The sequence below is a fragment of the Aphelocoma coerulescens genome, chromosome 20 (assembly GCF_041296385.1).
Source record: "Aphelocoma coerulescens isolate FSJ_1873_10779 chromosome 20, UR_Acoe_1.0, whole genome shotgun sequence".
NCBI classification, from domain to species: domain Eukaryota; kingdom Metazoa; phylum Chordata; class Aves; order Passeriformes; family Corvidae; genus Aphelocoma; species Aphelocoma coerulescens.
The window spans coordinates 10,145,788-10,171,629 of NC_091033.1; the positions used below are offsets into that span (position 1 = coordinate 10,145,788).

General features: G+C 44.9%; 1 long non-coding RNA gene across 2 annotated transcripts in view; it reads left to right on the forward strand.

Annotated features, from left to right (window-relative positions):
- The first annotated feature begins 491 nt into the window (after positions 1–491).
- Positions 492–25,842, forward strand: part of LOC138121077 (uncharacterized) — a 101,936-nt gene continuing 76,585 nt past the window's right edge. For both annotated transcript variants that reach the window (XR_011156075.1, XR_011156074.1), the window contains exon 1: positions 492–758. This is a non-coding gene — a long non-coding RNA (uncharacterized lncRNA). The remainder of the gene's footprint in view (positions 759–25,842) is intronic.

Sequence of the window (25,842 nt, forward strand, 5' to 3'; positions counted from 1 at the left end):
GGTCCCTGAAGGATCTGATGGGCTTTGGAGACCTTCTGGCTGCACCTTTTATCAGCTAACACTATCCATCTGTGGCACAGTGCTGGCCTTTCCTGTGACCTATCTGCTGTGTGACCTTGATTTTGCCCTACCACTAATCTGTAGAGCTAGTTCTGGCCCCTCAACTATTTAACCCTTCAGCATTGTAGATCTGATTGTTCTTGCACCACAGTGGAAGCAGAAAACCAGCTGTACAAACAGCTCCTGCTGCTGCAGAGACTTCCATAATCAAGGGAGGCAGGTGGGCACATTAAACTAACGAGTTTTGCTGGAGCATTTGGGTCAGTCATTGCAAAGAGTCATTGGAGGTCATTGGAAACACTTGGTGGGATGCTGGGTGCCTTACACAGGTGAGGCTACTCCAGTTCAGTGGCCCAGCCAAGTTTATAAAGTCAGTAAGAGGAGCTTTTATTTCTTTCTGATCCTTGAACCAGCAGGTCTGAGTGCTTAAGAAGCCAGAAGATAAAAGCTCCATCTTTAATTCTTTTTATCTTAAATGTTTCTTCAGAGGAATTACTTGTGGGATGAGTTCTCCAAGGATTGGAATTGCCAAAATATGGGTTGAATATTTGGATTAGTTGGGATATTTGCAAAACTGCCATCCTAAATAAGAGAGAGTGCATCTGCATGTTGGTGATTAGGCCCTGGTGCTGCTCTGCTCAGATTAAAAGCCCCGTTTCTCTCCCTGTCAAACACTGTAAGGAAGGAACTTCATCTTGGTAAACCATCCAGTTTAAGTATTTGAACACTAAGTGGAAGTTTCTGGTGATCAAAGTAATTTCCTTGAATAATGTATTCATACATAAACCTGAAAGAAATGTCATAATTGCAATAAGGTGTCTCTGGGGAGTTTGGTTATCATGATATAATCACATCCCTGGAGAGTGAGAGGCACGAGGCATAGCCTTGTGCTTAATAACACCCCAAGGGTGTGATTATCTCATAGCAATCGCACCCTCATTGTGCCATGTGGCCTCAAGAGCTGCAATGGGGAGAGGAAGCCACAAAATTTAAGTGGAGGCAACAAAAACATGGAGACCTTGGGTATTTGGACACCAATTTCTGCAGGTATTTTTTGGTGGAAAGAAAAAAGCTAGGAGCAGCACGAAAAACAGCAGAGAGTGAAGCTGTTTCCTTGCAGAGCAAGAAAGAATGGGATGCAGTATCTGTCCTCAGCCATCTGCTGTGCCTTGTCCTGCCTTCCCTCTATTTTTTTTTTTTTTATTCCACCAAGTTGAATTAATGTGGAGGGGCTCGTTGTGACGCAGCACAGACCTGACAGTGCCTTGGCAAAGTGTCACACTGCCGTGGCACCTGGGCACGGCGGGCACGGTGCTCCCTCCATGGAAAACAGGGAAGGACACGGCATGGAGGATGGGGAGAGGGGGGAGCTGTGCAGAGCCGCTCCTTTCCCCATCCTGTCTGCTCCCAGACCCCTCCTGCTGCAGGGCAGTGGGAGAAGGGAGGCTGTAAGGCAGGTGGGATGCTGCTTTGGACAGTGGCTGTGCTGTTTGCTTGGGAGCCTCAGAAACCTGGGAATTTTGCTCCTCAGCGCAGGTCTGGAAGTTGGATTTAGAAGAGAGGTTTCCTTGCAACAACTGATATGGCTTAAAGTTGCATTATCCTCTGCTGGTTTCCATGGGGGGGTGATGTGAAGGAAGGGTGTTCATGGGGGGTCACTCAGGGCCCCACTACAGAGGCAGAGCAGGTTGCAAGAACTCCAGATGCTGCTGCCCAGCCTGTTCCAAACTGTCTCAGCAGCCCCGTGTGGATGGGACAGCTGGGTGCAATACTGAAAGAAAATCACTGTGGTTTGGTTGTGTATAACCAGAAGGGCAAGAGGGAAGAGGAATGAATTCCCAGCCCAGCCGTATTGCTTTGGAGGGAGTCTACTTGTGCTGCTTATGAAGGTGATTTCTGAGATCCACTCCCACATCTTTTCCTGAAATGGAGCCCCGAAGGTGTGCTATGCTTACCAGGAAAAGGGACAGTTGGAAATGCAAAACCCCCGAGTTTTGTGGCAGGTATTTCCCCTAATTCTCTGGCCCAGCTGGTTTAAAATCCAACTGTGTGGGCCCAGAACTGTAGAACTTGACTGGAGGCATACAGTTTTCATCAGGAGTCAGCATCTTGCTGCTTTGCATCTTCTTTTTTTTGTTGTTGTAGCCGTGATTGCAAGGAGCCACAGTTTGACTGCTTTTTTGATCATGTAGGAATAAGTGGTTGCCAGAAAACAGGAGGTTTATAGCTTTCCTCTTGCTCTCTCTGCCCCAGCTCAACATACACAACCTTTGTGTGCAAAAAAAGAGGCACCTTCACTATTCACCGGATGCTGCAGGGAATATATCACGTTTATAGCTTTTGGGGGAAAAAAAAGCTGTTGTTTAAATCTATTGTGTGCTCTCTAAGGTTTGCAAAACCAGAGTTGTTTGGGAGATAAACCTTTTTTTTTTCTTAATACTGAAAGATGGATGGTTGTTATGTAGCTATGGGGGGAAAGGAGGTGTTTTATTGTGTGTTTTGTGTTTTCAGTGGCTTGTAGATGTGGGTAGGAAGGAAGAGAAGGGTCAAAATTCCAGCAGTGTCACAGTGCCGAATTTCTGGGCCATTTCTGATTGTGCCTCTAAGGGTTTTGTAAAAAATCATTGTTGTTTTCTGTAGCACAATCCCTCCTCGACAGTGTGTCCTGCCATTGCTTTACTCTGCTCTTAGCAGCTGCAGAGAATGAGGGAGGATTTTTGGCAGCTGGTGAAGTGCACCCTGAATCATCTGGGGTGGCAAGTTTGTGTTTTGGGAGCCACACTGAGAATTGTGCTGGGGATCAATCAGTGCTTGCTCTGGGCACTCCAGTCAGAAAGGGAAGGGCTGCCTGATTCCCTGAGCAGGGTGGCCATGCTCTCCTCCACATCCTGAATTTCCAGTTCATTGTCCTTCTCCACAACTGTCAGCTTGGGGGATTTATCAGACATCTTTTCTTAGTTTGTAAAACTTTTCACAGGGCTGGCAAAAGATCGGCAACAGACTTAGTAGGACCTCACTGTACCAGACCTCTTGTGATGGGCAGAGAAAATGTTTATCTTTTGAGTAACTGCTTTTGCATTTTGGGTGCTAGGGAACATTTTGAAGAGATTCTCTTTTAATTTGGCTTTGGGAAAAACACTGTATGAACACATCTAGTGAAAAATCCTGGCAAGAGGGGAGAATTGACTAAAACAAATTAGGGAGGTTGGGTGCTTATTGCCTAGTCAGCTTATTAGATTTCTTCTACAATGTTTTTTTAAAAACCTGAAAGCCCCAAGGTGTAACTAGCTTGCTTTATGTTTTTATAGAGTCTAGGCAATTTCCACAAATTGAAAAATCATTTTAAGCTTTCAGAACATGTCAGGATGATGAAATGAGTAAGTTCTGTCTATTTTTTGATGACATTTCCTCATTCTTGCACATGGTAGGCTTGTTTTGTTTACTATTAGGTGATGCGAGTTCTGAGGTGGTTTTTTCATTGTTAAAATAACAACATGGATATTTGAGGGGAAAAGCACATGTGGATGTGGATCCAGCAGACACAGGGAAGCAAGGGAAAGGCTGGTCAGGCTGACCACTCTTGACAATGTCTCTTTAAGAAAGCTCTGTACTCTCTTGCAATGTTAAAGTTGCTAAGGTAACTGTGCATTTTTTTAGAGCATAGCAATGTAAATAGGTACATGACCTGTATAAATTCTCAGTGCATAAATTACTCGAGCCCTCAAGCTAGAGTAACTTATATACTTCCTTATTTCCAAATGACTTTTTGGCTTCTCTGCATGTCTAATGCACAGGGATCTGACGTGCCCAGTTCATGCTGCAAAATGTCCACGAGCAGACCCAGGGCACTGATTTCCCCTGTGCTTTTGGTGCAAAGAGAAGCCAGGATTGCTTAATGGGCTGTAATGGGCACTCAAGGAGAGGGCGAGTGCCTCAATGGTCTTTACCCCTCCAGACTTGCACCCCAGTAAGTCTCCCCAGCTCATTTCTGTGCTGGGGGATGCAACCCCTTGGGTTGGCATCAGCCTTCTGTTGGGCAGGCAAGGAAGCTTGGGGTTCTCACTGGAAACCTGTATCCTTGCCTGTGGCTGTGCCTGATCACCCACCTGAGTGCAATTCCAGTTGCTGCTTGAAATAGAGGGTCTGGGTCCAGAAATGTACGTCCAAGATACCCTGGTGAGTCGCACAGCCCGTGCATGGGTCTAATCTGCATCTCCCACAGCAGCTTTGCTCGGTGCCAGCTCTGCATGGTACCTGTTGTGTGCTCCTTGGGCTGCAAGAGGCCAGATTGTCTTAGGAAAACTGAAGCTGAACAGCTCCTGCTTTGATGCCAAATTCTACCACCCACATCCTTGTCCTTTGTCCTCTTTTGCTATTGTGTTTTTGCAGCATCCCTGAATGCAGAGTTGCTGGAGGGGATAACAGAGCTCAGTTAATTTTATGCCTGTGCACACTGTTGCTTTTTCTGCACTCAAATTGTGTGCGTGGCTTCAGAGCGGGGCTGGATGTTTGGGTCCTGCTGCCTTATGATAAAAGGTGTCATGCTCCTGATGGAGGCTTCTGGTGCAGAAATATGTGCACATCCACCGGGTAACACATGTCCAGTGATTCTTCAAGCTGTGTTTGGCCTGCTACACATATGCTGCAAAAATAGCTTGACCACTTGCAGCAAACCCAAATGCACTGAGATGATCTCTGTGTGTCCAGGGGCCACTTCTCTGGGATTTCTGAGTGCCCATGAGGCCAAAATCTTCATACTACATCCAGATAAAACGCTCTGGGAGACAGCATGGATGGGGGTGCCCGGGGGAGGCTCGCCCTGCCTTGGTGGCACTTGCTTCATATCAATTAGGAGGGGATATAATCTTATTTCTGGAAATATCTGCTGGTGAACATCAGACTGCCCACATGTGCCTTAGCAACATCCCAAACAGCTCTGCGGTGAGGTCATGGACCACCGCGGGGAAGGCAGGACTGGCAGTGCCAGTTTCACAGGCTCCTTGTCAACAATACCATCTGCTGGATGGATCACTGTTTGGAAAGGGATGGCAGGACGTGGCATCTGACCATGGCGTGCAGGCTTATTTCCATGCTTACCTGTGGCTACAAAAGGGTCTCTGTATAAAGAAATGCTCTGGCAAGGTGGCAGTGTACCCCTGTCCTGCCCTATTCCAGTGACAAGTGGTCTGGCTGAGGCTGCTTGAATCTCCAGAGCTGGATCAGCTTCTGCTGAAACAATCCAGGGAATTTCAGGCTGGGGAAATATTTTAACTTGCTCCCTTCCTTTGGTTTCGTGAGTCCTTTCTTCTTTCTCAGTCAGAGAAACATCTCTGGAGGCTTCTCATACGGCATGGGAGGATGTGAGCAGCCCAGTGCTGACAGACCCAAATGCAGAAGGCAGGGGACCTACTTGGAGGCCAGTTTGGAGGGCTGCCCCTCCCTGAGCACCAGAGCTCAATGTATGGGCAGGTTCACCCTTGCTGCTGACACACAAAGTCCCAAATCAGGTTTCTGATCCTCAGACTGCTGGGTTTTCCTTACATGTTCATGGTTTTATAACAATAGTGGCTGCTGGGTGGAAATAACCTGAGCATATCCCAGCAGAGAAACTGAGAGCAGAATTTAGGCTAGACATTGAAGTAGAAACCATTTCAGGAACCGGAGGGTGAAGGAATTGCCGTGGGGAGAAATTTGATACCGCAACTGGAATGATTTGGTGTTTGCTCACGTTGTACATTGTCTTGTTTTTAAGACAGAAATAAGTTGATCTGAAAAAGTCCCATCTGCTGTAGCAGGGATGGAGCTGGTGAGCTTTGGTACAATTATACTGAGACTCAGTGGAAAATACTGGAGAAGTTCTGCAGAGATTTTTTTTCCAAGCAAACCAACAGGAGGTGGGAACACTCCTTCCCTTGGCTTGCAAGGAGAGTTGCTGTCTTATGACTCCTTGCTGCAATGAGAAGTTATTTCCTTTCTTCAGGGCAGGAGCTTTGCAGTCAGAACCCTCTAAGTCAGGCAGGAAAATTCAGCAGTGGATGCATTGCTTTCTCCCCAAACCCTCTGCACTTCTGGTCCTGTGGCAGGCCACATGGGTCACCCATCCTTGGTGGGTGACAAAGCTGTGCCCTGGCTCTGTGCACGCAGCGGGGTGTGCGGATTTTGGTGGGGTTTTTTTTTAAACAGTGCACTATTTTCAGGAGGAGATGGACTGTGCTGGCACGAGGCCAGAGGCAGCCCTCTCCTTGCCAGGAAGCCAGATGCATGGTCACATTGCCTGGCTCTCCCTGGCAAGGCTGGGAAAGCTTCAGCAGGTGTGATCAAACAGCATGCGGGAGCCGCAGGTCCAGAGCCGCCTGCCTCCGAGGTACCACCACACTTCATCACCAGAGCCCCTGCATGGCAAATGTCCCCTCAGCCAAACCAAAAACCCTCGGTGGTGGGTGCTGCTCCTCCCTGATGCATGCTCTGCTGGGCTAGGCTTTGAGGGATGGCTTTGGAGCAAGGAGCAGCAGCAGGATGGAAAGGCTCTTTCCCCTGCCCTCCTCCCCCGCCGGAGCCTTCCACCTCCTCAGCAATGTTGTGGCGAGAGCAGAGCCTCACAGTCAGCAGACTGCAGTGACAGATGGCAGGTCATAAGCCCTCTCGCTAATCTAACACTGGAAAAGAAAATAGGGCTGGGGGTGATTCAGCTGCTAGGCCTCAAAGCGAGGGGCTGACGGGATAGCATGCTCCTCTGACATGTCCTTGAAGGATGCTGCGTCCCAGAGGACCGCGGGAACAAAAGTAAAGTGACGATCAAGCAAAAACCTGTTTGCAGAATAAGGCAAATTTTGCTAAAAATGGATAACGTGCTCAGAGTCATTCTGAGTAATTGGATTTCTATTAGCAAGATGCAAATATTACTAATAGAATTCTCTAGCAGGAATAATTTGTGCTCTGGATCTGAAGCTACCCAGGCACCATCGTCTTTCCATCCTTAATTGTCCACTGACCAGAGCTGTCTGCACCCTAAATGTATTTATCTATCAAGCTGTCTCTTTGTATGTGTGGATCTGAAGGCAAGCTGAATCCATTTAATTCAGCACAGCATTCTGGAAACATTCATGTGGCAAGAGGAATTTCTTGGCATTTGTAAGCTGCGACTTGCATTTAAAACTAATATATTTTATTTTCAAGGAAGGAATACAGGCTGCATCCCGAGCCGCCTGCTCCTGCTGGCAAACACCCATCCTGCTGAAGTGGCAAAGCTTGTGACACCGTGGTGGAGGCCGATGTCAGAGGCTGTTGTTGCCTCCATCCTACCATGAAATCGGTTTAAGGTCGGGAGATGAGCGTTACCGATTCGCAGGGAAAACCTTGCGGGGGGCACAGGGGGTTCCAATGCCACTGGGCTTGGATGGTCCCAGGGAAACCAGCAGGGCTCTTTGCTATGGGAGGGCACAAATCAGAGCTTTAAATGTCCAGGAGTAGGGACTATGGGTCAGGTTTGCAGCTCTAAAGCACCGCAGCTCTGCTGAAATGGAGAGTTATGGATAATTGTCCTGCCTGCTGAATCTGCAGTGGAAAACATGCTCTGCTCTGTGTGTAGCTATGAGGGCAGGCACTGCTACCACTGCTCAGTCACTGCTGGTGTCCCCCTGAAAGAAAACAAAACAATCAGTGTGTTTTAAAAACTGATTCCTGAAGGGAGTATATTTTAGGAATTTTTGAAATGAAAATGTCTTTTTAGCAGAACAAGTACCTGTACATGATGTTCTCCATATTTTCTGGGGAGGAAAACCTCCCACTTTTGAAAACAGCTTTTGCAAAAAGTGTTAAGGGGTTTTTCAAGCTACAGTTCAAGTTTTTTTAGCTCAAATGTTTCACTTGTTGCCCCAAAATATTTTATAAAAAGTTTTCAGGCTTGAAAACATTTTAAAGAGATAGGAAATCACAGTGTTCTAAAAAATCATTTTCGTGGAGGAGAAACACTTGTGGGCTGGTACCACCAGTGTTGACATCAGTTCTGATTTTTAACTTAGTAACAAGCTTGAACTAGAAGACCGCAGAGCAGTTTCTTCTGGTCCTTCCGGGCTCCTGCTGGCTTTTTTCTTGGAGGAGGAAGGAAAAAAGGACTGTAGAGAGAAGACACTTCCTTTTTGCACACTTCTATATCCTGGTACTGTTATAATAGGGAAAAGGGGATATGGAAAAGGAAAATTTCCCTGTCACAGTGTAGAGCTAGAAAATACCTGGACATAATGCTGCAAAACAGAACGTGATACTGAAATTATACTGGCTCTTCAAACCTTTAGAAATACTGTCAGTGCTGAAGTGGCTCAAGTTCACGCCAGTTTGAAGGTCTGTCCTGAAGTTTGTCTTCATGCAGAGCTAAAATGGATTAGGTAAAATGAGTGATATTTTAAGAACTACCAGGAAACTGGATGCTTCTACTTCCTGAGGTTGAAACAAATATAAATGTTGACATGAAGGTTTGGGGTGAAACTAAAGCCATGTGGTGTGTGAGGGCAATCTGTCAGGAAGTCTAATGAGGTTTATTTTGTTCTGGAAGTTGAACCCTTTGGCAAGTTCCTTTAGCCAAAGCTGGAGGGAGGAGGTCTTGTGCCAAAGAGCAGCTCCTCTGCCATTTGGGTGCAGACCAGCGCTGTGGCTGCACTGACAAACAACTGTGCAGGTGAGTGGAGGGCAAGGTCTGAGAGGTCACACTGTCTTCTCCAAGCTCCCAGCAAGCTTGCAAGTCATGAAATAGTCATACAACCCTAGAATTAGGGTTGGAAATATCAATGATCACTCCCTTCCAAGGATCCCTCACTGTATTGTCAATGACTTGCTCATGGATCTGATGGGAAAGGTCCATTTAAAAGTACAGAGCCCCCAGTGATTCTCATAACTGCTTCTCAGAGAAGATCTAGCCTTTCTGAAATCCAATATAATCAACCTTTGCTCCTTGGAGCTACAGAACACAACTCTCCACTAAATGCCCTGGCCTTTGCATCGTAGTTTGATCCTGGGAGGAGTTACCTTAGAAAAGGGATTTTGTTAACTTTTTTTTTGTCTAGGCAGCAAAGATGGTTGAGATAGTAATGAAGCAATTTTTTGCTCATTAAGGACATGTTTTGCAAGGAGGTACAATTTTTATGAATAAATGCCATAAAATAACATCAGTGACCTGTTGTGCTGTTTGATCACCATAGGAGAGTGAGCCCAAATTCTGTCCACCTGCTTAAAAATCCAGAGGATTGATTTCAGCTATGGCTCAGCTCATTCTTGGAAATTCAGACACTTCCCACCATTATCGCCTCTGAAAATCTGACCTGGGGAAATAACTGCAAATGCAGTCAATGAATCTGTGCTTAGACACGCCCACTCTGCTGTTGGAATACTGAAATAAATAGCATAATATGTATAATTTTACTGGAAAGTAAGGCAAATATAGAAGGGAGATGAACAAAAAGGTGTTAAACGCCAGGTCCTGTTTTTAGAGTCCTTCTCGTGTAAGTGCAGCCGAGGCACTGGAGGTGAAAGAGCTGCTGGTTCCAGTGATGTGACAATAATAATAAGCAGTAGAAGTAGTGGCAAAGCTGAAGGCAGGAGCTGGGGCGGGGGAACTCTGGCTGTGTAAGTCGGCTTGTGCAATTCCCAGAGCTCTCCTTATCTCCCTGTGCCTTTGGTTGGCATATCAGCCAGACAAAGAGCTTAACGCAACTTGGCAGAGCGGCTGGGGAAATTGTTTAAAATTTCCAGCAACTGGAACAATTAAGTAAGCCTTGGAACGAGGGAGAATAGTTGTCCCCTTAGGATTCCTATCACCCAAGGATAACATTTCCAGGCTTTGTCCAGCAAGAGATGTCACTTCATTTACAGAGATCCTCACAATGTTGAGGTATATTGGATATTGGTTATTATATGCAGAAGACTATCAGGAATCATCTCAGCTGGGCTAATTGTTCCTGGGTTCAGGGCTGATGGAATTTTAATTTAAGGGCTTGTGAAGTTTCCCCGAATTATAAAAGATGATGAAAAAGCCTTGTTTTCAGAAGTATATTATTAATATCCTGGATTCAGGGAATTCAAGGTTTCAGCCAAATGCATCCCTGAAAAAGAGATTCCTCAGCTGGGACTTACTAACCTTGGCTGCCTGTTTTGGGATGGAGACGGGATGGAGAAGAAGCATTTTCTACAAGAACTGACTGTGGCAAGGGCTCGATTCCCTGACAGTCATGTTGACGTCATGTTCTTCAATGTTTGTTTTTACAGCTTGCAAAAGAAGAGAAGTGTTGCCCTATTTTGTGTCACCGCTTTTTCTAGGGTGCTTCTCTTCCCTTCCACCTCTTTCCTTTACTGAACCTGTGCTGAGGATGTGTCATTCCTTCACAACCCCCTCCCTTTGGATGGGGGAGGAAAAAGGGAAAGGGGCGGGGGGGAGGAGCAATGACTCTGTGGTACTGTATAAATAGTTGCTTTATTATCATAAAAAAAATTGCACTCTAAAGATTTTTAGGATCAAAACATACCAAAGAAAATGTAAAACAAAATTAAAATGAAGTCGGTATTCACATTGTCAGCAGTTATTTTGTCACTGCAAAGCATCTCCTCAAAGGAATATTGTGCAGCGCAGCAGCAGCTGAATGAAGCAAGCGGCTCCGGCGTTTACTTAAAAGGGAAGTGCAGGGACATCTTCAAACTGCAGTAATGGATCCCTGGGGTTTCTCTAAAGTCTGATAGTGGCACTGACATTTCCTGTGAAGTTGGAGGCTGGCAGGTTGTTAAAACTTCCCTGTTTTGTTTTTTTTTTTTTTTAACTGCATCAAGTGTTGCTGTAGTTTGTTGAACGTATAAAATCACTTCTCCACCTCCTCCTTTAAAAAAAAAAAAAATTCCAGATATCAATAAGGAACTTGAGAGAGGAAAACACTATAATTATAGCCAAAAAGCTGGCACAATGCCTGCTGTATAAACCCGTTATTTTGGTAGCAGAGAATTCGGTACTGGAATAATTCTCTGGGTGGAAACTTGGCAAACATGATCTCAGCCTGTGAGCTAATCTTTTCTTTTTCCTCCTGTAATAACATTTTTTTCTATGCTACAGATTTAGCCATTTTAAAATTGTGCATCCTATTACTGAGATTGTGTATGCACAAATGACCTATGTTATGGGTCTCTGGGGTGACGTGAATGTAGACAAGAGATCTGCATGTTAGATTAAAACCCCTTCGCTGGAAAATTGGTGCCCTGTAGATTCAAATACAATTAGCCTTGGTCTGAACTGCTGCTGCGAGGGGAGCTGGCTACTGCTGAGGGTGCCACGAGAGGACTGGGGCCCAGGAGAGCCTGGACAAGGTCTGGGATCAGGCTTTTGGAGTGCTGTGTGATGGGGGAGCATTTGTTTCTGCTCCTCACCATTTCAGTCTCAGTCTCGCAGCAATTCTGTCCTAGAGCTTGCTGGTCTTGAGCAGTAAAAGTCTAAATATTTGCACACATTTGAGGATTCAATCCATTGTGAAATGGAGCTGGTTCTATCTCCATAACATTGTGAGAGATGTCATCAGCCATGCACAGAGACCAGTTTTTATGGTTGGCCCTTCTTTTTAACAGAGCTGAGACACCTGAACACTTTGGTGGAACTATAAAAGAGCTCAGATAACGCAGGACTCTCTGAACTTTTTTTTTTTTAAATTTTGACCTACATCTTCAGTTTTTAAAGAACAGTGTGTTTGCCTACACTTGCAGGTTCTGGGAGCTGCAGATGCTATGGGAAGAGAGTGAGGTTTGAATTGAAATTCATGCCAGCCTGCCATAAACATCTTTCTAAATGAATATAATAAGATCAAATCTCTCATTGCTGTTGTCACTCCCTCCAGGGTGCCTTGGTGCGCTGGTAGGAGAGACTGTCCCATGTGTTGGGACTGCCTGGGTGGGAATCCAGGGGCAAAACTTGTGCTTCAGAACTGTGGGATAATTAGTTCCACTTCCCTGCAGCAGAAGGGAGGACTGCAGCCACCTTTGAAATCTTCTTACCAGAAAGTGGAATGTGCAGTTTGCTGATGTGCTGATTTCCAGAGAAATCAGTCTCTTAAAGAGGGATGCTTCTGGGAGTCTGGAGGAATTGAAGCAGGCTGAGACCAGAGGTGCCCTGTGAATGTGTGGATGCTGGTGCTTGCTTTGGGTGGGCAGCAAACCTGCTTATAACTTTTAACATTTTTCACCTGGAGGCACAAATTGTTTTCCTCCAGCCTATGCATGGGATTGACTTTGGGTTTTTTTGTTCCCAAGGTGGTGCTGAGTGCAATTTGCAACAGCCTGCAGGAAATAGGACCCCTTGGTGGGGATGTGTGAGCAGCATTGGTGCTGCCATTCAAACCCCATCATTACCTTGTTCTGTATTAGAGCTGAGTGTGGTTCAGGCTTAAAAACTCAGCTTTGAATGCACCTGTCTGCTCATGGGATGTGCTTAAAAATTAGAGTGATTTTTTAGGTAGTATTAATTGCTATGGCACTTCCTGATTAAATGATCCTTTGGCACTTTGCATCAGCCAGAGATTGTCACTCCTGAATCTTGCTGACTTGCTGAAGACAATGTTCCACGTGCTTGGGCTGAAGCTGGTGGATAATCCATAGCAGATTTTGAGGCAGGATCAGCACTTTAAATAATTTACCTGTTTGACTTGTTCTGGGCCCTTCTCGCTGACAAGGTAGAAAAGACTTTGCAAATGAAGGGGCACCACTAAAGATTGTGGTGGTACAGGAGTTACAAGCCAGATCCAAAACACCACTGAGACTACAGAAAAGCTGCTGTTCCTTTGGTGGGGGCCTTTGGGTCAGGCTGGCTCCTGTCTCCAAGATGTGACCACTAACTGAGTCCTGAGCTCAGCCTTGCCCTAAGGGTGCAGCCAGCGAGAGGCATTTAAAAGCACGAGGCAAGTCATGGTCATACCTCTGTGGAGTGACCTCAGCAAGTATTCACAGATCATGTTAATCACACAGTGTGCCACAAAGACATCCCATTAAAAAAAAACATCATGAGGGCCCAAGGGGAAGGGAACCCAGTGTGCTGCTGTCTTTTGCTTTTTCAGGGTTTGGTTTTTGCCTTTGGTTCATGCTGCGAAATTTTTTAGGAACGCAGAAAAGTGCATTGAAAACAAAACTAGATTACCTTCCCTTTTGCAAGTCAAAGTCTGACTTCCAGGTGTTTTGGTGGAGTCTTGGTCCCTGGGAGATGGATTTACATCTTTCATCTCTGCTATTCCCATGGAGAAGAAGGAAAAAAAGCCCCAACCTCAAATATTTTATCTTGCTCTGCAGGACCCAAGCAGATCTCTCCCCAGGGACCATAAATTCTTTCCTGACTGTCACCACTGCTCCTGGACTCTGGTGCAGCACATTGGGAGAGTGAGCTTTGTTCCTCTGCAGCACAGAGGACATGCCACAAATAATTTAAGGGACCATTTTTCTTGTTATATGACGTTAAATATTCTTTACTTAAAAAAAAAAATTCACACCACTTGGCATAAAGTAATATATCCAGTAGAAGGGCAGATGCTGTTTAATAAAAGACACAGCACTTGCTTCTGCTCTGCATCCAGCCTCCTGAATCACTTCCAGCCTGCTTTCACCTCTGCTACAAGGTGATGAGGTGGGCCAAGAACAAGCTCTGTGCTGGGCCAAAACTCTTTAAGGACATGCTTTCTACCTCCAATTCAACTGCAGGAAAAAGGAAATTGTGATTTCAGTGCAGCTGATTGGAATGATGGTATTTTTTTTAAACCTAACTTATTTGGGCAACTTCTCCATCTTCAGTAGAAATTGTGTGTTCAAATCCTGGTGATGTTGGTGCTGTGGGAGGCTGGGCTGCAGCCCTCCCAGTCATGGAATCATGGAGTCATTAAGGTTGGGAAGGACCTCTAAGATCACCAAATCCAGCAGTCAACGGATGTGTCCTCTGGGCTTGCTCTGGTTCCTGTTTGGAGGGTATGATAAAGTTTTAATGGTAGTAGAGATCTGGTGGCTGATGGGGAAAGTTCTCTGGCTTTTAGAGAAAAGAGATTGGACCAATAAACCAATGAAAGAGCAAACTTCAAACTCCTCTGCTCATATATTTATTGGGTCTCTTTGCAATGGAGAAGCAGGTAATAAACTGTCCACAAACATTGATTACAGAAGGGAAAAGTAGAAGGTGTAAAGGGAAAAATCTGATTCCTGACTCACTTTCTCACCTCCAGTTTGGGAGCAGTGATGGGGTTTTGTTCGCCTGCTGTATTTCTTCCCTGATACAGAAACAGAATTGGAAAAAAGTAATACATAGGGAAATGGCAACCCCAAACCAACCCTCTGGAAAAGCTGTTCCTCTAAGCTTTCTGTTTCTTTAGTGGACTTTGTTTGCCACCTGCTTATCTCATTCCTCCTTTGAGCCTGTGAAAGGCACCTTCATGTGTTTCTAAAACATTGCTTCTGTGCTAAGGTAAATATGAATTCTATTGTATGAGCAGAGATTTTTGGAAACAAGACTTTGAATGCACAAATCCTGTGATTTCAAGGTAAAACAGGAGATATTTTCTTATAAATTTAACTGCTGTATTGGCACTTTTGATGTTAGGGTTTTTTCCCCCTTTATAATGTATTCTGATTTCCTTGATATTTTCCTTGGTTTTTTGCCTAACTGCTTTTTTAAGAATTTCCAAGCAGTTCAGTTCTGGCATCTGAACTTGTGTATTTGTGGGGAAGGGTTGGACGATGACTTTCAGATTCCAAGTTTTGTTTGACAGCTTCTTATTCCTTGTAACAATTTCATTTCTAACAGCCATGAAGCCAATTTTAGAGCTGCACAGAAAGAATTTCATAGGTAGCATGAACACAGTCAATGCAAAACCACCTCTGCCCCTGCAATGTAAACACTGAAGCATGTCCATAAATTTGACTATGACTGTTCCAAAGAGGTGCTGGTGCTGTTGGCAGGCCTGAAGCCTCAGCATTCTCAAATTGCTGCTTTTTTTTTCTTATTTTTCCTCACTTTCACATGAATTTTTATGAATGGCATTGCATGTGTGGTGTGTTTTTGTGCTTGTGTCCTAGTGGGTTTGATCTGGGTGTATCAGGCATCTGCCTTGCACAGTTCCCATCTATACCATGTTAATTATATTGCTCTGCTCTGACATAATAAACGCTGAGCGAGTTGTGAATAGATTATTTACAATGCCACCTGAACTCTAAGTAATTATAGCTGTATAATTTAGCTTCCCCCTATTTCATTTTATATATAATGCAATATTTCAAAATATTCCAGGGTGCATCTATCTTTAGCTCTGTGTTTGAATGAATAAATTGTGATTCTCTTTCAAAGGTAATATATCAGCAATGTCCTTAAGGGAGGGCGCTGTAGCTCTGTCAAGAGTGATCCATAAGCTAATTCCCACATAAACATAGACAATGGATACAGGAAATGAGCACACACCTTCATTCACAGAAAATAATACTGTACTTACCTGTCTGGGTCTGTGTAAGTCTAATGCTCTACTGGCAAAGTGCTAAAGGAAGGTAGGCAATACATCTCAGCCTGATGGGTCTTAATACAGGACTTTTCCTGCAATTCAAGGTGTTGGGACTAAATTCTATTGGGCAACAAATATCTTGCGGTAGATGGAATGAAAGTATTAATGTTTGCAGCTGGAGAAGTAGAATTACTTCTGTGGGGATGTTGCTCGAGGCTGATTGTTGGTATTTGTTCATGGGTGGCAAGGATCCCACTCCAGTACCTGCTGCTGCCTGGTCCTGTGGAAACCAGTGCATTATAGAACAGCTCTTCAAGGAGGCACAACAAGTGCTGGGGTGTCAGAGGCCCTGACAGACCCAGTGTGAGCAGGGATGCTGAGGGATGCTGGGCACTTCCTGGGGGATTAGAAGTGCTTGGACACTGCCAGCAGCATGTGAGGGTGCCCGTCCTTCTACCTGGCTCTCACTGGTCAGCACAAGCATGTGTGGAGTGATTCAGCTCTGTTCCTTGCTCTGGCTCTCAACAGCCACTGACTTTTGGATCTATGGTCCCAGCCTCCCTTTGCCTCAGTTTCCTCAGCTGTAAATCCTGTAAAATACCTCTTAGTTCTTAAACAGATGAGGCTACATTATTTCAGTATCTGAACTAGAGCTGGATGCCTCTCTGGAATGTGCTGAACAAGAAGTTGTAGACTTAAATGATCTTCCATACTGAATTAGGAACCAGGAAATTATAGAGTCACAGAATGGAAGGGACCATCTTTTTCCAACCATCTGCCATGGGCAGGGACACCTTCCACTATCCCAGGTTGCTCCCAGCCCCATCCAGCCTGGCCTTGGACACTTCCAGGGATGGAGCAGTCACAGCTTCTCTGGGTGAGCTGTGCCAGGGCCTCAGCACCCTTATAAGGGAGAGTTTTTTCCCAATATCCAATCTAAACCTCCTCTCTCTCAGTTTTAAGCCACGCCCCCTCGTTTCACTACATGCCCTTGTTCAAACAACCTCAAACGTTTGCATTTTTGTTTTGCAAAGTACTTTGAGATCCTCATACCAAAGGTAGTGTAAATGCAGTGTATATCCTCTTGTGTCCTTGAAAACCCATCCAGTATGATTTTGCCTTCTTTTTTATTTCCATAGAGCCTTCTGGGCTCATTCTTGTGGTTCCTCCACACAAAGCCCTGGTTGGCAACAGTGGCCTTGAATGGGGGAGCAATCCCACCCAGGACTCCTGGAGTACCAAAGATGTGCTCACGTTTATATCAATTAAAAGGTACTTATGAGAGTCAGAATCTCCTTTTCTTCTTCTTTTTTTTTTTTTTCTTTTCTTTTTTTTTTTTTTTTAATTAAAAATGTCAGGATTCAAACTTTACATGGGATTTGTGATGGCTCCAATTCCCGGTTGGCATGTGTGAGGCAGCACCCAGGAGATTCGAGGTTTCCATGACATCATACGGTAACTGTGAGCCTAACAGTTAATTAAATACTATATCCATGTATTCTAGTTAATTGATGCTTCCTTTACATGGTTTATTGTGCTGCAAACTGGTATTGCTTCTGTCTCAGTGAGCAAACACAGAGAGGGAGTGGGAGAAGGAGACGGTGGGATGCTCCCGCTGGCGGCTGGGGAGAGGGAGCTGTTGGCACACGGCTCCGTGCCCAGGGGCATCCTCGAGGAGAGCCCAGCGTCACCTGCACACCAGGGGCTGGAGGTGGCTCTGCGGGTCAGATGGAGATCTTTTATGAATGAGCTGAGCCGAGCCTTGGGAATGAAGTGCAGGCACAAGCAATCTGTGCCTTTTTTTTTCAAGTCCAGCTTTGTCTGGGGTTTCTGTTTATGCAGCAGAGGACATGCAGAGGAGGGTGCTCCCTTATGTTTATGCAGTGCACAAATCTGGCATCACCTCTGTGACAACTGTCCTGCAGGAATGTGACTCTGCCCAGACCAGATTCTGGGATAAAGCTGGACCTCTCCTGCATGCTGGCCTTAAGGGAGGGGGAAAAAAAATCATCTTTATTTTTTTAGCAAATAAAGTATTTTAAGTCAGGGAATCCAGCTTTATTGGGAGTTGGTAACATAACACGATCTGGCAGCAGGGTCTGAGCACTGACCTCCAGCAGCACACCTCAGTCTCTGGCAGCTTTCCTAAAGGGTGTTGAATCCCTCAAGTAAAAGCAAGCCCAGGTGGGCTGCTGTGGTCAGGCCACCTGCAGAAAAGGGCAGGGCACATCACCAGGCTTGCCTGCAGAGGTGAGCACAGTGTTAAATGATGTGCCCACAGTGAGCGTGACCTTGTCCACTGACAACACAGCTGTGTCAGTGTGGAAAGATGACAAAAATTCATAGTGCCCACAAAAATTCTGCCTGATATTTGCCCCTTTTCCCTGCCCAGCTCCTGCTGGCAAAAGTCCAGGTCTGCCTTATCCTGCTTGTGTGCCTCAGGGTATACTCACCTGTTCTTAAGCTTGAGGCTCAAATGCTGCTGCAAGGAGGAAAGAAAATAGTTTTGTTTCAGGGATTTCAATCCAGAATGTAATTTCAGCAGCTTTTTACCAGGACTTCATTTGGCTCAGTCTCAGACTGTGACAGACTTTCTAGTCTCCTGATCTGACCTTCCGCAGCACTGGGGTGATTTGTGTGCCTGTGTGTGGGAAGGAGAAGGGGATTTGTTCAATGCTGAAACAAGACTGAGAGCATTTAATTTGTAGATGATGTAAAAGCCCCTGGTTTTGGCTCAGACTCCAGATGTGAAGCTCTAAGACACATCTGTATGCTGCTGTGCATTGCTCATACTGGAGATCCTAAAGCATTGAGACACTGTCAAGTTGGTATCGGGAGCATTTCTTCACTTAAACTCTCAGGGAAAAGCTATTCTGGATGTTTCAAATGAGAATGTTTAGAGAAAAGTGTCACACCCTATGTGAAAACCAAACAGCGGTTGCCTTTTCTCTCTCCCTCTCTGTCCTCTTCCCTTCTCACCAAATGTATGATTTCTCTTCTAAAAGAAGGTAGGATACTACAAGTGTGATGAGAAACATTTCTAAGGAAGACGTTGTAGGGTTTCCATGTTTACTCTCTCATAGCAACTTCCAAGGTGTGTTTTTTTCAAGCTCACAACTCTTGTCCACTTGCAGCTCCGTACTTCTGGTGAGGTGAAGAAACACTTTGAGAGCCATCACCCCAAAAATATTTGCTTGTTGCTGCTGGCCTGGCCTTCTTCCAAGAGGCAGTGTCCCCAGCCCCATGAGCAGATACTGTAGATGAAGCCAGTTCAGATGGAGGGAGAAATGAAAGACATTTACATCCCATTTCAGTAATAGCCCTCCAAATTATCACCTCTCTGATCCTACCACCATGCCAAGTGCTGCAATGGTGGTGCACTTTGGAAAATAGTGCTGTCTTCTATTAAAGGTAGGTATTTTTTTCCGTAATTCTCTTTAGAGTTGCCTTTAGAGGCCCCTCTATGTGGCTCCTTTCGCTTCTAATTACTGCACTAGGAGATTACAGTGTGGTGCTGGCGACAGAGAGAGAGAGGAAGGGGGAGGAATGGGATGGTGGAGAGGGAAAGATTTCTGTGGTAATTTGCATTTAAAGCTGGCACTCAGCATTATATCTCCCTGTTCACCCATTGTCTATAAACATTTTAGCTCTTCCTTCTGCCTCATCAGAATGAATTAAGCATTTTCATTGCACCACCAGCCTAATTAGAGTCATTTACTATGTTGACACAAAGGGTTTTTTTATGAGCATCTCAGCTTTAATACACTACAGAAACATTGGAAACCTCCGATCAAAAGGTAAATGTTTGGGGGTCAGAGAGATTTTTCAACATTCTCCCAAGAATACAAACAACTTCCTGGGGAGGTGACGTGTGCGTGCAGCTCTGCCGGGGCCGCGGGGAGCTGGGGCACTCGTGTGCTGCTCCTGCCTCCCACTTGCACTGGTTGGAAGGGCTCAGCTCAGCACAGAGGTGGCTTCGTGTTCTGCAGGTGCTGAGCAGCACAAAGGCTTTGGTGGGTGAAGCCAAAGGGCAGGTCCTTGGCATGGATGGAGGGGCCACAGAGATGGGCTGCTCTGAGCCTGAAAAGTCTCTGCATGTTGAACACATTTGACTCGTGATGGATCTCAGGGCTTCCTTGGAGCTGGGATCTCCACATGGGCAAGCCATGAACTGAGGCACTGAGATTTTGGAGGGGTTTTCATGTCTCGTAGGCACAATATCAAGTGAACCAATGCACAACCTCTTGCACCCTCCATCAGGAGAAGATAGGGTGTGAATTATTCTGGATTTTTGGTGTCCACACGCACATTAAAGAGATGACTGTGTCCATACTTAAAACCTGGAGGCTTTGACTCTCTCTAACCTGATTTTCAAACCTGTTGTATTGGCATAGGAAAGTTATGTCACTCAAACCAAACCCCAGAGAGCAGGAAATGGTTTCATCTTGGTTTCAGAGTTCAGAGATGCAAGTGCTCTGTCACAACAGTGTCACCTTTGTGCTGAGTGAATTAGTCACACCTCAGAAGTCTGCCACAGATCTTAGGAATTTGCGTATGTTGACAGGATTGCAAATATTTTCCGCTAGTTAGGCGAGTCATATTTACCAGTTTAGAGTCCTTGGGTTCAGCTTTTCCAAATTGCTCTGACATTTCACATCTTTATCATGTCTGATCTCTTCTTGGATTGTTTCTATAAAGATGTATTTGCCCAAGGCAGGAAGCCCATGTTTCTGGTAAAGAAGGTTGGATGGTCTGAGCCTTCTCTTCACCAGGCTGAACTGTCCTGGCTTTCTCAGCCTTTCCTTGTAGGAAACACACTCTGAGCCTTTCACCATCCTTGTGGTTCTTCATTGAACTTCCTGTGTATTCACATCTCTCTTGTATTGGGGAACCTGGTGGTGCTGGAGAAGTTCCATGCAGGGAAGCAGCTTGAACAGCTGAGGTTCTTCCAGTTATAATCATGATTCCAACCATGGTCCACACCAGGACATCTCTGGATCCCACCTCTTCCAGAGCAGCTCTGTGGTGCTCCTGATTTGTTGTGTAATACAGGAATTGCTTTGCAACAGTCCATGAGATCAGCTCCCCTGTGTTTTACTCCATCTAAAAATAACATGTAGTAGATGTGAGTAGAGAGAATGAGAACCTAACTCAGCTTTCTGGACCTTTAAGGAGATTTGGTTTCTTTTTGTGCTTAAATGCAGTGTTTGCTTGGTCTGCAGGACTGGCTCCAGTTTCTGTGGTGGTTAATGCTTTCTCTATGGGGACAGTGTTCTTTTTTCCTAGTGGTAGTTGCTTTTATCTTTAGGAAAGGGGAGCTGAATGTCCTAATCTTCTAGAATCCCTGTCCCTAGATCCTAGAGCAGTCCTTGCTCTGCATCCCCTCTCCATTGCTGCTGCCATGTCCAGTGCTCTGTGGGATCAGAGCTGTCCTCACCCCATGGGCTGTGCAGCACGGCACAAATCAAGGGGCACCTACAACCTATAAGTTAAGAGTGTGAATGTAAATCTTTCCTCGTGGTAAGAGCTGTTATTACCTCACATGCTGTGTAAAACCCTTCTCTCCCCTTCTTGCGTGTGGTGCCAAGGCTCTCCCGTGTTCCCATGTGTCCCTGTATATGTCCATGTGTCCCTGTATATGTCCATGTGTAGGCACACATAAGCTGGCCACGAGCTTGTTCTCTTCTGGGAAATTAAATACTTATTTCTGTAATCCTGCCAGGCCTAGATAAAGCCTGATGCTTCCCCTGAACTCCTTAAACCAGTTGCTGTGCTCAGATGCGTTTGTGCCCCGTGCTGTCCAGGTTAGGGTCACATTTCAGCCAGAGTGAATAGTTCCTGCAGCACCTTAGAGCAGCAGGATGGTCTGGAGGAGAAGCCTGATCTTAGAAATGTATCCCTGGGATCACCAGAGCCTCAGGCATCTCTAGCTACATCTGCATCTTGTAATTATTCTACAGACTACAAGGAAAAGCGAAGTGTTGCTTTAATTTACACATTTTCTGGCCTCTCTGCATTTGTTTCTTAGTCAGAGACTAATGGTTAGACCACTGCACTGGAACCCAGGAGACCTCATTTATTTCAGGCTACACTACCAGCCTGCTGGGGAGCTCTGACTGAGCCTTTTCCTTCCCTCTGCTGTTTCTTCCCCTCCACAAAGAGGAGGTAGCAATGGTGAACTTGTTTGTAAAGTTTCTGATAAAATAGCACCAAGTGAGATAAAATATTAATAACATAGTCCAGCAAAAAAAAAAAAATTTAGGCACCAAATTATTAGAGGGGCCAGTTAGTTACCACATTGTTTACATCCTAGTAGTAGAGGAGAAATTACTTTTTGCTTTATTGCTTCTTTTTAATCACTCTGCTAAATTCTTTCAATGTCCAGAGACCCAAAACTCAGCACCAGGGCTAAGGTGACTGATAGCAGAGCCTGGAGGAGGGGGAGAGAGAGCAAGGGTGGGGGCTGAAGAGGAGGGGAAGGTGTTAGAGGGGGAATATTGGATGGGAAAATAGAGCAGAGTGGGCAGATTGGAGAGCGACAGATTGTGAAAGCGGGGGAGAGAGAGAGAGAGGGGAGAAGAGATCCTATTAGAAATACCATGTGTGTGCCTGCATCGAGGGCTGTGCATGCGGGGAGGAAGGGACGCGGCGGCTCCTGGAATATTATTCAAGCAATCACATGAATCCTGTACCAGATAACTCCTCTGGTTGGTTAGCACTGCGAGGGCTGCAAACGTGTTCTGCTTTAATCCCAGACACAGCACGTTCTTAATCTCAAACCCATCAGGCTTTTCCTGGAGGGTTCTGGGGGGCTGCTTTTTTCAGGAGTGGGGAGATGCAGGAGTTCAGGGTCTCTGCAGCCTCAGGGTGCTCCTGCTCTTGGGGTTCGTTCCCCATCAGCTCTCCAGGACTGAGGAGTTTGTTCTGCCTGGGAAAATGGCTACTGCCTTGACACAACGTGTTGGGGGTGAGCTCGGTGGGGAATAGCCTCCTGGAAAATACGGCATTTTGAAAGAGGATTAGAAAGTCCCCAAGCCTTCCTCCTAAATTGTTGAAAAACCAAACTTAAAAGGGTCTGAGTTAAACAGGCGAAACATGAGAAATGTTGAAATCGGACTCAAAACCCCGTACTGACACCATCAGCCTTAATTTACCCCAGAGTACAGAAATAAAAATTCATAGAGACATGATGAAAGGCTGAGAGTATCAGACAAGAATCCAGAGACTTAACCCTGAATTTACTGCTCCCGCAATGGGTTTGTGCTCAGAATATTTTCCATTGTGCAGATGTAGATTTCCCGGTTTGTATTTGTGTGGTGAGTTTTTTTTTTTTAGAGTTTACTGAATTTGCAATGTGTCTTAGAACCAGAATAGATACAGTTTACTGTTATTTCTCAGTGTGTGGATGTTCACATACATGTCTTTGAGCATTTTTACGTCGGTATCATTCACAATATAAGAACAATAATAATGTTGCTCTTGCTCCTGTGTAGATTTTGAGTTAAAATGCTTTTCACAGCTCGGGGATGTACATCTTACTCAGTATAACATTATTTAAAAAAAAAAAAAAACCATCATCCTCCAAGTAGAAAAAGAGAATTTGATTCACATGGAAGGGGGACAAAGTGAATTGGCAAATTGTGGGCAGGTGCTGGGCCAGCTTCCTCCACATGAATTTGTTAATGCGTCTTAATCCTGACCTGTAACACCCTGCCTGGCTAATGCTGTGGCCTCTCATGACCAGGAATTGCAGACTGCTGAGTTGTGTGGCACTAGGCTGGGATTTTGTCTTTTTCTTTCATTTTCCCCTGTTTGTAGGTTGCTGACTACATTTCATTTGTGACCTAGATAGGATTTGAATCCAATTCTCTAAATTTTTTTGTGAGAATGGAATTACTCCACTTCTCTTTGTGTGCATGTACATCTATGCTTGCACATTGCCCCCTGTGAAGAAATTTCCACTGCACAGAGATGAAAAAGTGTTATTTTGAAACAGAGCCCCCAATCTATATTTCTTTAAATTGAACGTGACAGCTTAACACGCTCCCGTTCCTTTTCTTTTGCTGCTCTCTTAATTTGTAAATGGGTAATTATTTGTTGGGGGTTTTTCTTCAGATTTGGGTGGCTGCAACGTGGAGCTGAGTGTTGCTATGCAGATTCCCGATTTTGATGGCAGGAACATAAAGCTCTGCAAAGAAGGGCGTCATCTCGGCAATCCGGGGACGCGCGCTCCGACTCGTGCCTGTGATTTCATCCTTGCAGCAGCCTTCCCCACCTCGATGGCTCCCTGAGCCCAAACAGGGGCCGAATTTTAGGCTGCAAATGAGAAGATTAGAAGTTGGGATAATGGTGTTAACAGGGGGATGGTGGACACGCAGCGGGTTTGCAGGGAAACGCCACGTCGCGCTCCCAAAATACAACTTGTGTAGGGAAGCATTGTCACTCCCGGTTTTCTGTGTTTTGGTGGAAAAGCAACTGTTTGTTTTTATAACTGCATAGCTATAGAACATGTAAATATATGCATAATCCAGAAATATAATAGAGAAACCAGTACATCCATGGAGTTTATAGAATGGAAACCGAGCATTTTTTCGTTTGCACTTGAAAATAGTGCAAACTTCCCCTACACAGTTATATTCTGTCTAATTTGTTCTCTTTTGCTATTTTTCTCTTTTTTTGCTTGCAAGTTGCTGGATTGAACAAATGATATTGAAGTCAGTGTTGTCCCTACCCCGCTGTACACTCTGCCTTTTTCTGCATGTTTTTCCTTCAGTTGCTGACAAAGGCAGGAGCTCAAATGCTGGGTGATTATGGTCAGGTTTTCCAATCTTTCCATCGGATGTATTACTTCAAACTATTAATAACTCCATTCCAGAAGAGTCATAACTGTCATGTAAATGCATCTTTCCCTGTATATATAATACAGGAACCTGAGAGAGTTTTCAGAACAAGCCAAAGAATATGGTGAAAATTAATGTATTTTCCCAGGTTAGGTTGTAAGGGCTGAATTCACAAATGTGGACTTTTTTTTTTTTGACCAACAATTTTTCATTTATTTTTAATTTCATCACGTTTTAGTTTTCAGGCACATTCTGAAAAATGATCTTTATAAAATATGCAGTCCTCTTCACGGTCTTATTACATCACTACTGCACTGGGAGAGACATCTCTTTAAATTGAAAACCATCTTTAATGAATTGTTGTTTTATTTTAGGATCCATTTAGGTTTCCTGGAACATTCAGTCTGAGTTGTCTGCCTGAAGGAATTCTGACCTAACAAAACAAAAAAATAATCTGCAGCCCTTGACCTGGCTCACAACAACCCCCTGTGCTATAAAACAAAGGGCTGTGGTGATGGGGGGGAATCCCACTGTGAAGTAGAAAATCAGCATTATTGCTTAGCTGTGGATTTGGAATTAAATCACACGTGAGATTTAAAAATTTGATGGAAAACTGTGACCTTCTGCCTTACCTGCAACTGTAGTGGAAGACAGTGACCCTAGAAGAACGTGATCTATTGGTGAGATAAAGTGATCTGTAAAATAGGAGGATGGGTGATTGTCAGTAAAAAGCATAAAGACAAGGGAAAAAAAAATCTCAACCTTAATTGTCGGTGAAGGAAATATAGAGGAGGAAAGAGGGAGATGAAGGGGAGAACGAGAGCATCCCCAGTGGCAAAATGGTTAAAAGAGATGACTAAAATCCAGGAAAAAATCAAGCAGTCAAGTAGTTAATTGACTTTGCTTTAATCAGCCCAATGAATATTCATTAGTGTGCTGGTCCTAATCATGGGGGCCATGTTGTCCGCATTTAGCAAGCGCACGCTCAGCATCATGCATGCCTCAACAGCTTCCCTTCCTCTCCGCACTGACATTAAATTTAGAGGCTTTGCGCCTTCCCAGCTCGAAGGGAGCGGGATTGGCCCAGCTGCTCGCTCCGAGATGCCATAGCAACCCCTGGCTCGTTGCCTTGGAAACATTTTTTTTAATTTTTTTTTTTTTTTTTTTTTTTTTTTTGTGAGGGCCTGAGCCAGTAATCCATAGGCTTAACGTAGAAAATATGTCTTTGTGGGGCATGTGTGTATAGATATAGAGATGTAAGGCAGAGATTGAATGGGCGGAAGGCGAGCGTGTCTTCCATTGTGCGGCTTTCACGACGGGAATGGGGTGAGGGATCTCCTCCTCCACAGCCCAAGCTCTGCTGTGGGTTACGAGCTTTACATTTTTTATTTCATTTTATTTAAATTAAAAATGCATCACCTCTCTCGGTTCATTTCCAGACCCGTTCACATGGAGGA